The following is a 14,652-nucleotide window of genomic DNA, read 5'->3' as shown; positions in this document are numbered from 1 at the left end:
AATTGAAAAACACCTCATCATCTTGTGTTGTATATGTATGTGTCTATACTTGCCAGTAATTTTTGGGTAATAATGCCATTGTGATCTTTTTGGCTTCTTAACAGAATGAACTGATGATATGAAAGCTAGACTGGATGAAACAGGATGCCTCTTGGTAATGACTTTTTGTGCCTTTATGTCCACAGTATAATACTACTTAAAATCTCTATGGAAGATAAGTAAATCCCTGGGTTTCAATGGACTTAACTATTGACTTCAAGAATTTGAGAAGCCACAGTTAAGGCTATTGAGACTAATAGCATCCAGCAGGATTATTTTTATTAGATATTAATTAATTAGAGATAGGGATTAGTAAAGCTTCTAACATTCAAATGAGGATTCACAGAGGAAATAGTAAATCTCTGAAGCATTGGTTTGTCATTAATAATGTAGAACTGATATTATCCAGCAAGGGAGAAAAGATTTCCAGGGGTGTATTTAGACTACTACAACTGAGAAAATATTAACCTTTATTTCTTCCTACTATTGTATCTGAAATTTACATGTTTTAGTGCATACCATATTCTCAGTAAGTAATTTAAAAATAAGATTGTTTCAATGAATGCATATAGTATAATAGTCATATTTATATTGAATGCATAACTGTTTTTTTCACTCAATACTGTACATACAAATTTAGGATATTAAAGGAAACTTGGGGGCTGGAGAGATGACTCAGAGGTTAAGAGTCCTGGCTGTTCTTCCAGGGGTCCTGAGTTCAATTCCCAGCAGCCACATGATGGTTCACAACCATCTGTAATGAAATCTAGTGCCCTCTTCTGGCCTTCAGGGATGCAGCCAGAACACTGTATGCATACTAAATAAATAAAATAAAATAAAAAAGAAAAATTGGAAACTACAGTGACTATGTGACATTTTAAAATACATATTTTAGGTGGCATACTGTATCAGCTTTTTAATTCTCTTTGCTAGTTGGAGAAAGGTTTTTTTGAGGAAGAGAGAGGAAATACTTTTCCTTGGGGTAAGGATATGGTTGCCTTTAAATATGCAATGTGTTCTTGTCTAGAGGTGTTTAGCAGTGAACCTTACAATAACTATCTCCTTGTGCAATTTCAGTCACCTAGCAAAGCAGAAGCTCAGCATGGAGAGCCAATCTGTTATTTCTATAAGTACTGTCTGGTATCGCCTTCATCTGTGTGGGCTATTGTAACAAAATACCATAGACTGGGTAGCTTACAAGCAATAGAAACCTATTGATAGAATAGTTTTATTTTTTTTAATAGTTACTTAATGTATGGATCTGTGAGACCAAATAGACAATTGTGGGGGTCCCTGCAGGTGTCAGGCAGGCAATATTCTATGAAGAGGTGAGAATGAAAACTTAGTTCAGATTGGCTTCGTCCATCTCAAATGCCAATTGGTTTATTGCCAGTATATTTAAACACAATATAATTTGGAAAAAGTTTCCTGGTGTAATACAATACCTGGTGCACAAGGAAGCATAATTATATTGAAACTCAACTCAGGGTACATGTCATTTCTTTCAAGAAGATGGGTTCTGGAGATAGGCTACTTGTATTAGTTTAAGAGCCTAGGGAGTGAGGGAGCTGGCCTTGTCCAGGTCATACAGATAGTGTAGAGGTCATTTGGGCTATTTGCCATCTCTGGTTCTTATTGTGGGAATTTGGGGAGCCACTGGCTACATAGATAATGTGAGGGACATTTAAATTACTAGTCACCTCTATGGACTGGCCCAACAGATGTAGCAGATCACCAGGCTATTAATTGCTTCCAATTCCCAGGTTTCTGGTAAAACAGGTTATATGCCCTTCCCTTTGAAAAGACAATTTGGGTCCTTGACATTCTTGGTTTTCCTGAGATCTGTGGGTACAAGGTTCTTTGTGCTCCTAAGAGACAATATACAAATGATACCTCTACAACTCTAATAATTTTTCATCAGTTTTATGCCATTTTTCCCTAGTAAACTTCCAAGGCTGGAAGCCATAATGGTCTTTATGCTTTCAAACACAAACTTCAGTAAGTTGGTTCTTAGTGTCCATGTCTGCAAAGGGTGTTTGTACAAGTGACTTAACCATCTTTTTATGAAGAGGATGGAGAAGGAGATGCCTGGATGAGGAGACCCATTGTGAGGAGAATATTTCTACACACTGTAGCTGGAAGTTTCTCTGGTGATACCCAGCCTTGCGGTCCCAAAGCCACTTATAAAAAATTCACTCAGAGGCTTATATTAATTACAAACTGTATGGCCAATGGCTTAAGTTTCTTGCTAGCTAGCTCTATTGTCTTTAATTAACCCATTTCTATTAATCTATGTTTTGACACATGGCTGTGGCATTACCAGTCTGCTGGCATGTTGTTCCTTGGGTGGCTGGAGCACTCTCACCTCTGCCTTTCTTCTTTTTGTCTCTCTCTTGGATTTCCTGCCTGGCTATAACCTGACTTGCCATAGGCCAGAGCAGCTTCCTTATTAACCAATTATAGCAACAAGTATTCACAGCATACAGGAAGATCACCCCACAGCAACAACCACTGCTTTGATATGTAAATCCTGGGCTATCAAGACCCTGGTTGACCCAGGGAAAACCTGTAGAACCAGGTCACCTTGATCTACAATAAGTACTGCACCTTGGCACCTTGCTACTTTAAAATGTCTCACTTTCCTCCCATGCCTGGAATTCCTTTTGCATGAGAGTGGTTATCAAGATGTGCATACTGTCAGCATCAGTACCAACAGCACTTTTTTTTTTTTTTTTTTTTTTTTTTGAGAAATAATGTATCCAGGCACTCACACTTATCAGTCTTGTGCCCATTAACACAAATGTGTGAGTTTGGAGCAGCTTTAATTTGGGATGTAGAGCTATAATAAGAAGCATTTATGTTAAAGTGGGAGAATCCTGAAGAGGTGGAACAGAGTAGGATTTATTTTATAACTAGTTAATTTGACCTAATTTTCTGTAAAAAACAAAACAAAACAGTGATACCTAAATATTACAATGAATTTAAAATAGTCCCTTTGCTTAGCAGGATGTGAAAAAATGAGATGGGGACAAACTGTCGTTCTTAGGAGAGAAAATGTTAGTTAGCTGTTGGAACATAGTCCAGGAATGGATTTATATGAGGGAAATTCTGAGTGCCTGTGAGAACACTCCAAGAAAATAAGACAAGAATCTTGTGACCTCAGTTTCTTCAAAACACAGAATTGTTCTTGGAATGTGTTTTTGCATTCCTCCCAGGTGTAATGGGTAGAAGTGAGTTTACCTCAGGTTAATCATTATCGCTTGCTGCTGTTATGCAATTAAATTTTATATGTCTCTATGGAAAAACATGTTTTTGCCATGTACAGCTTGTCACTGTGATTGTACACAGTTTGACCACATGAGAACTTTACCTCAGAGTATAAATTGTCTGATGCTCCGAATAAAGTTCACTATTGCATATGAGACTTAAGTCACCTCAATTATCAGTTCCATTCTCCCAGGTCCTGCTGCCTCTAGAGAGATGACAGTATGTATACATGTGCCATTCTAAAAGGAGGAAGACCTATGTGTCAAAGGTCTCTAGAACTTCCAGATTTAGCCCAACATCTTTTGAGTGTAATAATTTATTCATCAACATTGAATGAATTAGGGCAAGAAGAGATGATGTACGAAGAGAGAAAATCCTAGTGGGGACTTCAGGAAACCCACTCATTCATATGTTTGGCTGAGAGTGATCTCTTTATCTCCAATTCTTTGAGGCAAGGATGAAGCTGAATAGCTCCTGACTACCTTATACTTTCAGCTTTCCAGAAATTACTTTGTGTGTGTGTGTGTGTGTGTGTGTGTGTGCACTTTTTATCTTAAAGGATGGATATTCTCAGAAAAGTACCATATTACTAGCAGTTATAGTTGTTATAGTAATCATTGTTATAATAAAAACTAATGGATGGTTTCCTGAACAACATCATCAAGAGCATTGCTCTTCTCTATATAATGTGCAGAAGAATCACTTGAGGGTCTATTTCCAGTGCAGGTTGTGATTCTACATCTAGTTTGTGACTGAAGTTGATAGGAATAATGCCGAGTCTCTGGATCACCTTGTGAGGCACCAGGATAGGAAGAATGAGAACCATATGATATTCCTTTCCTGCCATAAACGAATAGAGGGAAACCATTGCTTGCTCCTGTGACTATCAAGAAGCTGTTGGGTGCTTGCCACGGTTTCTCTAGCAAAAGGACTTCCCAGTGATGTAATTCTGCCTTCACTGACCTCCCCTTCCTGGATGTGCAGGATCACTTCTACTGAACCTCTGCCTGGAGCCAAAAACTAAGTAGGCACATATGCCTTGCACTAGACTCAGTTCTGATTAATGAGGGAATCATTAAGCTTCTAATTTAATTTGCAGAAGCTTACATCTTAGCCTTTTCGTTCTGTGGAGTTTTGTCAGAAGTTCTCTGCCAGTCCAAGCAGTGGGAATGCAATAATGATGCCATCATGGCAGTGCACACTAGAAAGCAGGCAGAATGATACTCTCCAAACAGCTAGGAAATTTTGCATGACATTCAGATACAGTTCAACCAGGTCTGCTTAATCAGAAGTTAATTGCCAATTAAGATCCAGTGCTGACACTTATTAGGGATTGAAAATTAGAGATAAGGGACTTTAAAAATCTAAATATTTTTATTAGTTCTATGAGAATTTCAAACCTCCATACACGTATTTTCATACTTACCTCAACTTCTCCATCTAACTCCTCCCAGATCCATTTCCTCCCTACCTTTTGACTGCTCCAAGTTTCATATATTCTTCTGTTTTAAAATAACCCATTGAGCCAAATTTGTGTTGCCCATAAAGTCAAAGGTGTGAGACTATCCATTCCAGCCTGGCCCATCTATCAGGGACCACACCCTTAAGGTAATGGAATCTTCCTCCCTAGTAACCACATACTGCCAATAGATCCTCAGATAGGACTTACGTGGTCCCTTCCCATCATGCAGGAATGTTGACTGGTGTGATCTTATGCAGGCAATAGTTCTGTTTTGTCCAGAAAATACTATTTCACTCTGGTCCTTCTAGTCTTCCTGATGCTTCTTTCTCAGTGTTCCCTGAGCCTTAGTGTAGAGGGTCTATGATCTAGATGTCCCACGCATGGCTGAGCACTCCACAGACGTTTAGCCTCTGCACATTGATCAGCTGTGAGTCTCTGCATTCACTGCCACCCAAGCACAAAAAAACTTCTCTGGTGAGATCTGAGAGGTCTGAGAGCTGCAGCTGCATTAATCTATAGCTACACACACACACACACACACACACACACACACACACACACACACACACACCACACACACACACACATTTAGAAGTCAATTTGATATTATAATAGTCATAAGTTCACAAGTTCACTCTTGGGCCTAAGGTCCTACCAGCCATGGGTTCTTAGCAAGACTGACAGGAGCAGGCAAAGTGTTTCCTCCTGTGAAATCCAATCAGATTCTTTTAAATCCAATCAGAAAGAGGTTGGTTAACCCCATAACATTTGTGCCATAGTTGCAGATGTGTTGGCGTGTCTTGCCATACCAGTCATTATTTTAGTTCATGGGGAAGAACTTCTACAATGTAGACAGATAAACGGTTTTTCAATACTGATGACTTAGTATCCATTTATGCTTTGGTGGTTGTGACACCCATACAGAATTTTCTCTTTCAAATTGTGCTTAAACTTCCATTGCTAATATAAAAAGGATAAACCCAAAATTATACACAAGTCAGTTTCCTTTTTTATTATTTAATTTTTTTATATATGATACACACATTTGTCTAGCATAAAAGTAAACTCTATCATGATTTAAAAATCATGTTTCATGGTATTTATTCCATTAAAATTCCATGGAGGCTTCCAGAATTGTGCATAGATTATAGAGAACTGTTCTGGGAAAAGGTAATAGTTTAGAAGAGTAGCAAAAAAAAAAAAAAAAAAAAAAAAAAAAAAAAATCAGTACTCATGGAAGCCGCAGACATTGAGGTGGTGATTGATGTACCACAGCTCAATGATGGTATATATGCCTCCTCCTCCACCTCCTCTTCCTTCTCCTCTCCATCTTTCTCTGATATCGAGTTTAAGGTCTGAAAATGTTTACAGTTCTCTCTTAACCATTTCTTAGTAGTGTATAGCTCTATTTGGGGGAAGCTGTAAATAGGATGATGGCAGAGTCTTAGGTAGCAGAATCATTTCTTTCCTTTTTTTTATTTATTCATCTCTCACATATTACAAATTGTCAGCCAAGATTCCTGTCCTCTGGAATGAATGCCTTGCCTGTGTGTAGTACCTGTGACTAAAATGGGATTTCACACCCATGACTAAGCCTCACTAAGTGACTAGATAGAAATGAAGTTGATTTTGGTTTATTAGAAAAAAAAAAAAAGGCACCTTCTTGTCTTACTCAGATGAAAGCCATCATAGAAAGGAATTTCCTAGAAGGAAGTGGAGTACCCCACTGGCTGTGAAGAAAGAACCAATCACAGTAAGGTTGTGTGTGGAAACCATGTGGGTCTTGGGCCCCCACATTCAGTTTCCAGAGTCCCAAGTCATACCCACAGTTTAAGAAATGGTGTCTTAAGGCATTTATTAAAGAGGTGATGAATCCTCTATTCTTTTGAGATATATTTGTGTAACCTATACAGGTTTATTTTTCTCTCCATAACCTGAAAATCCATCCCTCAAAATATAACTGGCAGAAAAGGTACCTTCTTGTATTTAAACCTAGTAGACACAGTTGGTCTAAGTGGCCCTTTCATGAACTTTGTGATTTTGGGTCTTACTTCGTTTTTTTTCCCTTTCTTTTTTTTTTTTGTTTTTGAGTCCCCCTTTCCCCTTTAAAACAACATACCAGGTTTGTACAGATGAGAGTCATTTCTGTTTCATGTGTACTTTATTTTTCTGTTATAATAGTCTATTAGCAACTAAAATACATCTTAATCACATTGGCTGTGTTTGGCTTTGGTTTTGACACTACTATCATGTAGTGTCATGATAGAAGTATAAATTAATGGTCTATAGTCTTGGGGCTCTAATACATATCATTAAGTTCCCTGAGAGGCTTATTCTCAATTTTGCATCTCAAGAAAAATGTATTAAAGCTGCCAATACATTTACCATGGTCTCCTATTCCTTGTTCTCCCTCTCTGTTCTTGATCCAGGTGGGATTTCCCACTCTCTTTCCCTCGACCCTCGCCGTTCATTGTTCCTACTCATGTCCAGGCCGTTCATGTAGATCTCATCCATTTCTCCGTGTCTTTCTTGGGGTCCAGTTTTCCAGGTAGCCTCACTGGTGATGTGAGTAGCAGTCCAGTCATCCTTGTTCCACATCTAGCATCTTCCTATGAGTGAGTACATACCATATTTGTCTTTCTGAGTCTGGGTTACCTCACTCAGGATGATTTTTTCTAGATCCATCCATTTGCCTACAAACCTCATGATGTCATTGATTTTCTCTGCTGAGTAGTATTCCATTGTGTATATGTGCCACAATTTATTTATCCATTCTTCAGTTGAAGGGCATCTAGGTTGTTTCCAGGTTTTGGCTATTACAAAAAAATGCTGATATGAACATAACTGAGCAAGTGCTCTTGTGGTATGATTGAGCATTTCTTGGGTATATGCCCAGGAGTGGTATAGCTAGATCTTGGGGGAGATTGATTCCCAATTTTCTAAGAAAGCGCCATATTGATTTCCAAAGTGGTTGTACAAGCTTGCATTCCCACCAGCAGTGGAGGAGAGTTCCCCTAGTTCCACATCCTCTCCAGCATAAAGTGTCCTCAGTGTTTTTGATCTTAGCCATTCTGACAGGCATAAGGTGGTATCTCAGAGTTGTTTTGATTTGCATTTCCCTGATGATTAGGGATGTTGAGCAATTACTTAAATGTCTTTCAGCCATTTGAGTTTCCTCTGTTGAGAATTCTCTGTTTAGTTCTATAGCCCATTTCTCAATTGGACTGTTGGTCGTTTTGATGTCTAATTTCCTGAGTTCCTTATATATTCTGGATATCAGTCCTCTGTCACATGTGGGGTTGGTGAAGATCTTTTCCCATTCTGTAGGCTGTTGCTTTGCCTTGTTGACTGTATCCTTTGCTCTACAAAAGCCTCTCAGTTTCAAGAGGTTCCATTGATTGACTGTTTCTCTCAGTGTCTGTGCTACTGGTGTTATATTTAGGAAGTGATCTCCTATGCCAATGTGTTCAAGACTACTTCCTACTTTCTATACTAGCAGGTTCAGAGTAGCTGGATTTATGTTGAGGTCCTTGATCCACTTGGACTTAAGTTTTGTGCACGGTGACAGATATGGATCTATTTGCAGCCTTCTACATGTTGATATCCAGTTATGCCAGCACCATTTGTTGAAGATGCTTTCTTTTTTCCATTGTACCGAGAGGGAGAACAAGGAATAGGAGACCATGGTAAATGAAGACCACGTGAGAAAAGGAAGAAACAAAGTGCTAAAGAGGCCCACAGAAATCCACAAAGATACCCTCCACAAAAGACGGCTGGCAATGGCCGAGAGACAGCTGGGACTGACCTACTCTGGTGATGGGATGGCCAAACACCCTAACAGTTGTGCCAGAAACCCCATCCAAGGACTGAGGAATCTGGATGCAGACATCCACGACTAGGCCCCAGGTAGAGCCCTGGGAGTCTAATTAGTGAGAAAGAGGAGGGTTTATATGAGTGAGAATTGTTGAAACCAAGGTTGGATAAAGCACAGGGACAAATAGCCAAACAAATGGAAACACATGAACTATGAACCAAAGGCTGAGGGGCCCCCAACTGGATCAGGCCCTCTGAATAGGTGACACAGTTGTTTGGCTTGATCTGTTTGGGAGGCATCTAGGCAGTGGTACCAGGTCCTGGGCTCGCTGCATGAGATAGCTGTTTGAAACCTGGGACTTGTACAGGGACGCTTGGCTCAATCTGAGAGGAGGGGACTGGACCTGCCTGGACTGAGTCTATCAGGTCGATCTCAGTCCTTGAGGGTGGCCTTGATCTGGAGGTGGTGGGAATGGGAGGTGGGCTGGGGGGAAGGGGAGGAGGGCAGGAAGGTGGAGAACAAGGGAATCTATGGCTCTTATGTAGAACTGAATAGTATTGTAAAATAAAATAAAATAAAGCTGCCAATACAATGCTTTTCACGATTCTTTAGGTATAGAAGATGCTAAACTAATTTGGCCAGAATTTTGGATATTAAGGGTTTAGAACATGTACATATAATGCCATTTGCTTTGGCAAAATTTCCTCCATATTTTTCTTTGTGAAATAAATTGTTTTATTTTTCCAGTCATTTACAATATCCACATTTTATTGCTCTAAAAACTAAGGCCTGATGATTTAAAGTTTTCTCTTGCCAACAACAAGCCAAATGGCTGAGTAAATGGATAAAAATTCCTGGTTCTATAGAAGTACAAATTTCCATCAGTCTCCGTGAATGACTTGAAGATGAAAATGTTTTTACTAGTGACACAGTTAACAGCTTCCAGCAATCAGACTAACAAGTCTGGTGAAGGCAGAACATCTAAATTGCTGAGCAACACTCCAGCCCCTCACTGCAGATTTTATTGAGCCAATTCTCCTGTCTGGGGACACACAGAGAGCTCACACACGGTTCAGAGGCGAGTCCTTACTGGGATACAGAGCACTATTTAAGCCCTGTTGTTAGCATATGTTCTTATCTCTGCCTGAGCATATGATTTATTTCACCTAAATATCTAAGTAGAAAAAACATTTGTTTTTTTTTAGGAGCATCAAGGTAGATGTGTGATTTAAGTTTGTTAAAAGAATTCTTACTTGTTTCTCAGTGAACTATTTTTGGTTCATTATGGTAGGAGAATGGACAGGTTTAGAACCTGCTTCTTACAAACTCTGGAAACTTCAAAAGAAGAACAGCAATTCCAGGAGGGAAGAGGAGTGGATGGAGGGATAGAAGGAAGGTGGGGGAGGGGATTGGAGGAGAGGAGGGAGGAGAAACTGTGGTTGATATGTAAAATAAAATAAGGAAAAAATGTTATGAATGAAAAAATAAAAATAAAATAAGAAAAAGCCTCTAAAGCAAAATTGTTTTTTATATTTCATCATTATTGTATAAAAACATAAGTTTTATACTTGTTTTGTGGATATAAGGCTATATTAAAATTTAAATTATATCATTAACTATATTAATGAAATATTTATTTTATTTTATGTGTCTGAGCATTTGCCTGATTATATGTATATGAGCCACATGCATTCTGGGTTCCCACAGAGGCCAGCATAGGGCATTAGGTCCTTTGGAACTGGAATCATAGACAGTTGTGAGCCTTCCAATGTGGGTGCTGGGAATTGAATTCTGGTTCTCTGTGAGCAGGCTCTTAACCACTGAGTCATCTCTCCAGCATGCTGATTAAAATTTAAATTAAACTTAAAGCTATGCCTTTATTTTTACCATTATCACTATATAAAATTACAATTTTAATGGTGAGTATTAGTGAAACAATACAACGTAATTGCTTCTAGTTATTAAACATTTGGTAATGCAGTTATTTATTTCATATAGGTATATTTCAAGAACAAAAATGTGGCACAAACAACAAAAACATTTTCCCCATAATCGTAGTATTTGGAGACTTTGTGTTTTGTTATTCTAGAGTCATTGTGAGTTACAAACTAAACCAAATGAATAATTGTAATTTAAAATTTTAGTAAAAGCTGTGATATCAGAATTTAAGTGAACTCCATAATCCTGAATTTGAACTGTAAATTTCAGTATAAAGTCAGGATACATTTCATCTTAAACTGAATAAAATAAAACAAAGTCCCCAAACTTATTTAATTCTGTCTAATGAAAGGGCCTAAAACAATAATTAATGTAGTAACAAAGACTGTCCCCACTGAATGTTACAGTATCAAAATACTGTTACCCATAAACAAAATTAAGAGTATGGAGAACTGGGTAGTCTCTGGTTTGGAGAAAAAAGCTTGGAAAAAGAGATTTGAATATCTTGTCATTCATGGCACCTGATAACTTGACCTGTCCAGAGCAGGACATGAGAATCTTAGCCCGCCTGTACCGAGAGCATGCACCCCACCCTCGTGAGAGCACCCAGCTGCCTGCAGTCCAGATAGCAAGAGAGCTAGGGAGGGAGGGAGGGAAGTGGCCCTCGCTGTGCCTCTCTCTCCTTCTCCCCAGGAAAATAAGGGAGGTGAGTAGCAGAAACAGATGACATTTACACAGACAATCCAAGTACTAGCACATCAGCACTGAGATGATGATGGCCTCACTCACAGCAAGCAAGCCCCTCGATTGCGGCTCACACATCCCTCCATTGGGCTAGGCAAAGGTCTAGTGGAGAAGAAGGGGACTGTCCCATAGCGTCCGTCACAGTCAAGTCAACAATGAGAACAGTTAACACACTACACACAAGACCAAGGGCACACGAAAGAAAAACTTTGCCCCAACGAGACAACCAACAAAGCTCCAAGAACAATGACAGCCTGATATGCTCTGTGGAGAGTGACCCTCCAGTCTCAATCACACCAAAAACAATCCAGACTCAAGGATCTCTGTCCTTGATCAAACAGACATCAGGGGGCTTTTCACATCCCTGTCAGTCAGACATGTACCTTATTTCTTGGAAGAGAAACAGAATGTAAAGTAACAATGACCACAATAAAACATACCAAAAAAAAAAAAAACCCACAAAATGGCTCTAACAATTTCCTGGAACAAAATACAAAGTGGCACTTCCTCCCACAATGGGGAAAGGTACCCAAAGATGCTCCTCTCCTGAGCACTCCCTGGAGGAGACTCCTAAAATCAAATGGTCACATCTGAGGTGGCCCCAAATGGCTCGGGACTAGTGGGTCCCTTGCCCAAATCAGGGAATGAGACATCTCTCTTTCCCTCCCAGGATCACTGTCCGGACACATCTGTCCAGTGAGCCTGCAAAGTACAAATCAGTCGACTGGCACAAAACTTAACGAGACAAGACAGAGACAGAGACAAGACAGAGAGCGCTCTTACCAGTAGATATTAATAAACCTCTGGACCCTTGAGGGTCCCGGTGGGGTCTTTTGGTCTTTTGTTCAATGTGATTTGTGACAACCTCACTCTTACCATCTTCTGGGACGGACACATCATTTAATAGGTCCTCATCAAGTGCCAGAAGATGTGACACCCTACTATCCTTTTTTGAATCCTATAAAACATCTCTGATTACTCCATAGAAACTAAAGAATGCATCGGGGACATTCTCTCCGTCCTTAAGCAAGTTATTGATATCCTTTCTGACTTTATTCCACGTCAAAGGGTGGATGCCCGGGCCATTAATAACCAGCCAGGGACATTTTTCTTCCACAAAATAGAAAAACTTAATTAAATCTTTTTTTTTTTCTTTCTTTTTGACTCTTATTCCCCTCTCCCTGAAATCTTCATTTCCTTAATGAAGAGAGCCTCTTTAGAGAGTACTTTACCCATTGATTGTTGGACGACACTTACCTCAAGGTTGCCCGCGGCGCACGAGTGATGCTGTTGGGGCACCTCTACCCTAGTGAGTCTGGCCAGACCCCGTTTTCTCTTTGCCGTCCAGTAGTGAGCCGCCGTGCCTCGAGCCCCACGTTTGGGTGCCACTTGACCCGTCCAGCAGGCCAGGTTATTCGAGGGTCTCGAGGAGGGACCACCTGTGAATCAATGGGGGGCGAGAGGGAAAGGAGACCAAGCGCGTGAAGAAAGACAGAGTCAGTCTGAGTTGCGTCAAGGTCTCGTTTATTGACTGGGTGTTAGAGCTTATAAACAGGGCTTCAGGTAGGGAGGGGGAGCAGGAGGAGTAAGGAGAGGACAAAGAAAATTCCTAGGGGAGGGTCAGCAGGAGGTCGCTTTGGTCCCAGGCCCCTGCAGCTAGCTGATTTAGTACAGGCTCCAAGAAGTTTATTTAATCGTACATTCCTAGGTTAGACTAAGAGCCTCCTATTTACACGAGGCTTGATAAATCGTGGAAGATAACACAGGTTCAAGACACAGATGTCCAGAGTCGGTCCCCAACAATAACTGTTGAGAAAGGGAGAGTTTGTTTTTAAAGAATGTATTCGTATTGGCAGGTCAATCATGCTCCAATGGAAGGTCACAAATCCAAGAATATATGGGCAGTACACATTGGACTTGATGGGTTAAAGAAAAGGAAAGAGAGGCACACTATCAGGGAGGAGGAGAGTCATTCTTCTCTAGGGATGAGCCCCCTGATAGGTCATCTAATCCCGAGTGGTCAGGCATATCTATCTATCTATCTATCTATCTATCTATCTATCTATCTATCTATCTATCATCTATCTATCTATCTATCTTTCCATCTATCTATCTATCTATCTATCTATCTATCTATCTATCTATCTACACACACGCACAATAAATGGACTCAGCAGGTTGCATATATATAATTATATATTGCATTTATATATAGTATATGTAATAATAATTATAGAATAACAGGTTATAAATTTGAGAGAAAGCTGTGTGGACACCAGAGGGGTTAGAGGAGGGAGAGGAAGGCTGGAGATAATGTTACTACAGTGCTACAATTAAAGGGGTAGGGAAGCAGGGGTTAATCTTGGGTCCATTGGGGGTGTATGTATGAATATAATCAAAATACATTCTACAGAATATTAGTCTCCTAGTTTGGGAATGGTTCCATGTCTACAGCAGATGGGAATCTTTATGGAATGTACACAGAAACTTTTAAACTATTTCTACAACAGTTTTGGGAATGGCAGAGGAAAAGGGAGTTTGCTGTGAGATTGTGTCTCCTGGGAATGTCAGATTCTATACCCATAAAGTCTAACCAATGTGACTGCCTAAAAAATGAGCTGAACATGTGCTATGGAGAGAGATGTGACTGAAGAAGTGAAGGTGATGAGAAAGAGGCTGATGTGGGTGGCCTATGCTGCCACCTAGGGACATGGTGTCCTCCGGGCCTACGTTGATGCCAAGGGCCATGTCTGGGTCTGTGGTCCTACAACAGCAAGGGTCTGCATTGACATCTGTGGCTCCTGTTACCATTAAAGGCATGCAGATGCCTCGGGTCTGGGCCACCACCTGAGACCATGTTGGTGTCCTAGAGCCATACTGCCACTGGGGTCATACTGATCTGAGTGGCCTGTGCTGCCATTCAGGACCATGGTGACATTTGGGCCCGAGCTGCTGCTGAGGACCATGTCTGGGTCTGTGGTCCTGCTGTAACTGTGATCTGGTTTGATATCCATGGCCCATGTTGCCAGTGTGGGTCACTCGAACCATATGTGTTCTGGCCCGACCCTTCACTGGCCCTGGGAGATCTGCCTCTGTCCCGCACTGGCTGCTGCATCAGGAGAACTGGTTCTGTTACACAAGGGAGAGCTGGTACCCATGATTCCGGCCCTGCGAGAGCTGGTCCCACCCCTCACCATGAGCACAGGAGAGTTGGTTCTGCCCCTTGCCTGAGAGGGGATGGTCCCATCTCAGCTATCACCCAGGCCTATATCTAGTGCTTTGAGTTGGCACACCCCAACATCGACCCCATCTATGACCTGCTGGAGTGTGTGAAGGGCCTGGTTCTGCTGTAGAACCATAACAACAGGATCTCTATGACTTAGGGCAA

General features: G+C 40.6%; 1 pseudogene; it reads right to left on the bottom strand.

Moving 5' to 3' along the window:
* Nucleotides 1–14,278, bottom strand: part of LOC119088930 — a 56,066-nt pseudogene extending 41,788 nt beyond the window's left edge.
* Between the last annotated feature and the right edge of the window lie 374 nt (nt 14,279–14,652).

The sequence above is a fragment of the Peromyscus leucopus genome, chromosome 13, assembly GCF_004664715.2.
Source record: "Peromyscus leucopus breed LL Stock chromosome 13, UCI_PerLeu_2.1, whole genome shotgun sequence".
Lineage (NCBI taxonomy): Eukaryota > Metazoa > Chordata > Mammalia > Rodentia > Cricetidae > Peromyscus > Peromyscus leucopus.
The sequence above is the reverse complement of the archived record's forward strand: the minus strand, read 5'-3'. Positions and strand labels throughout refer to the sequence as shown.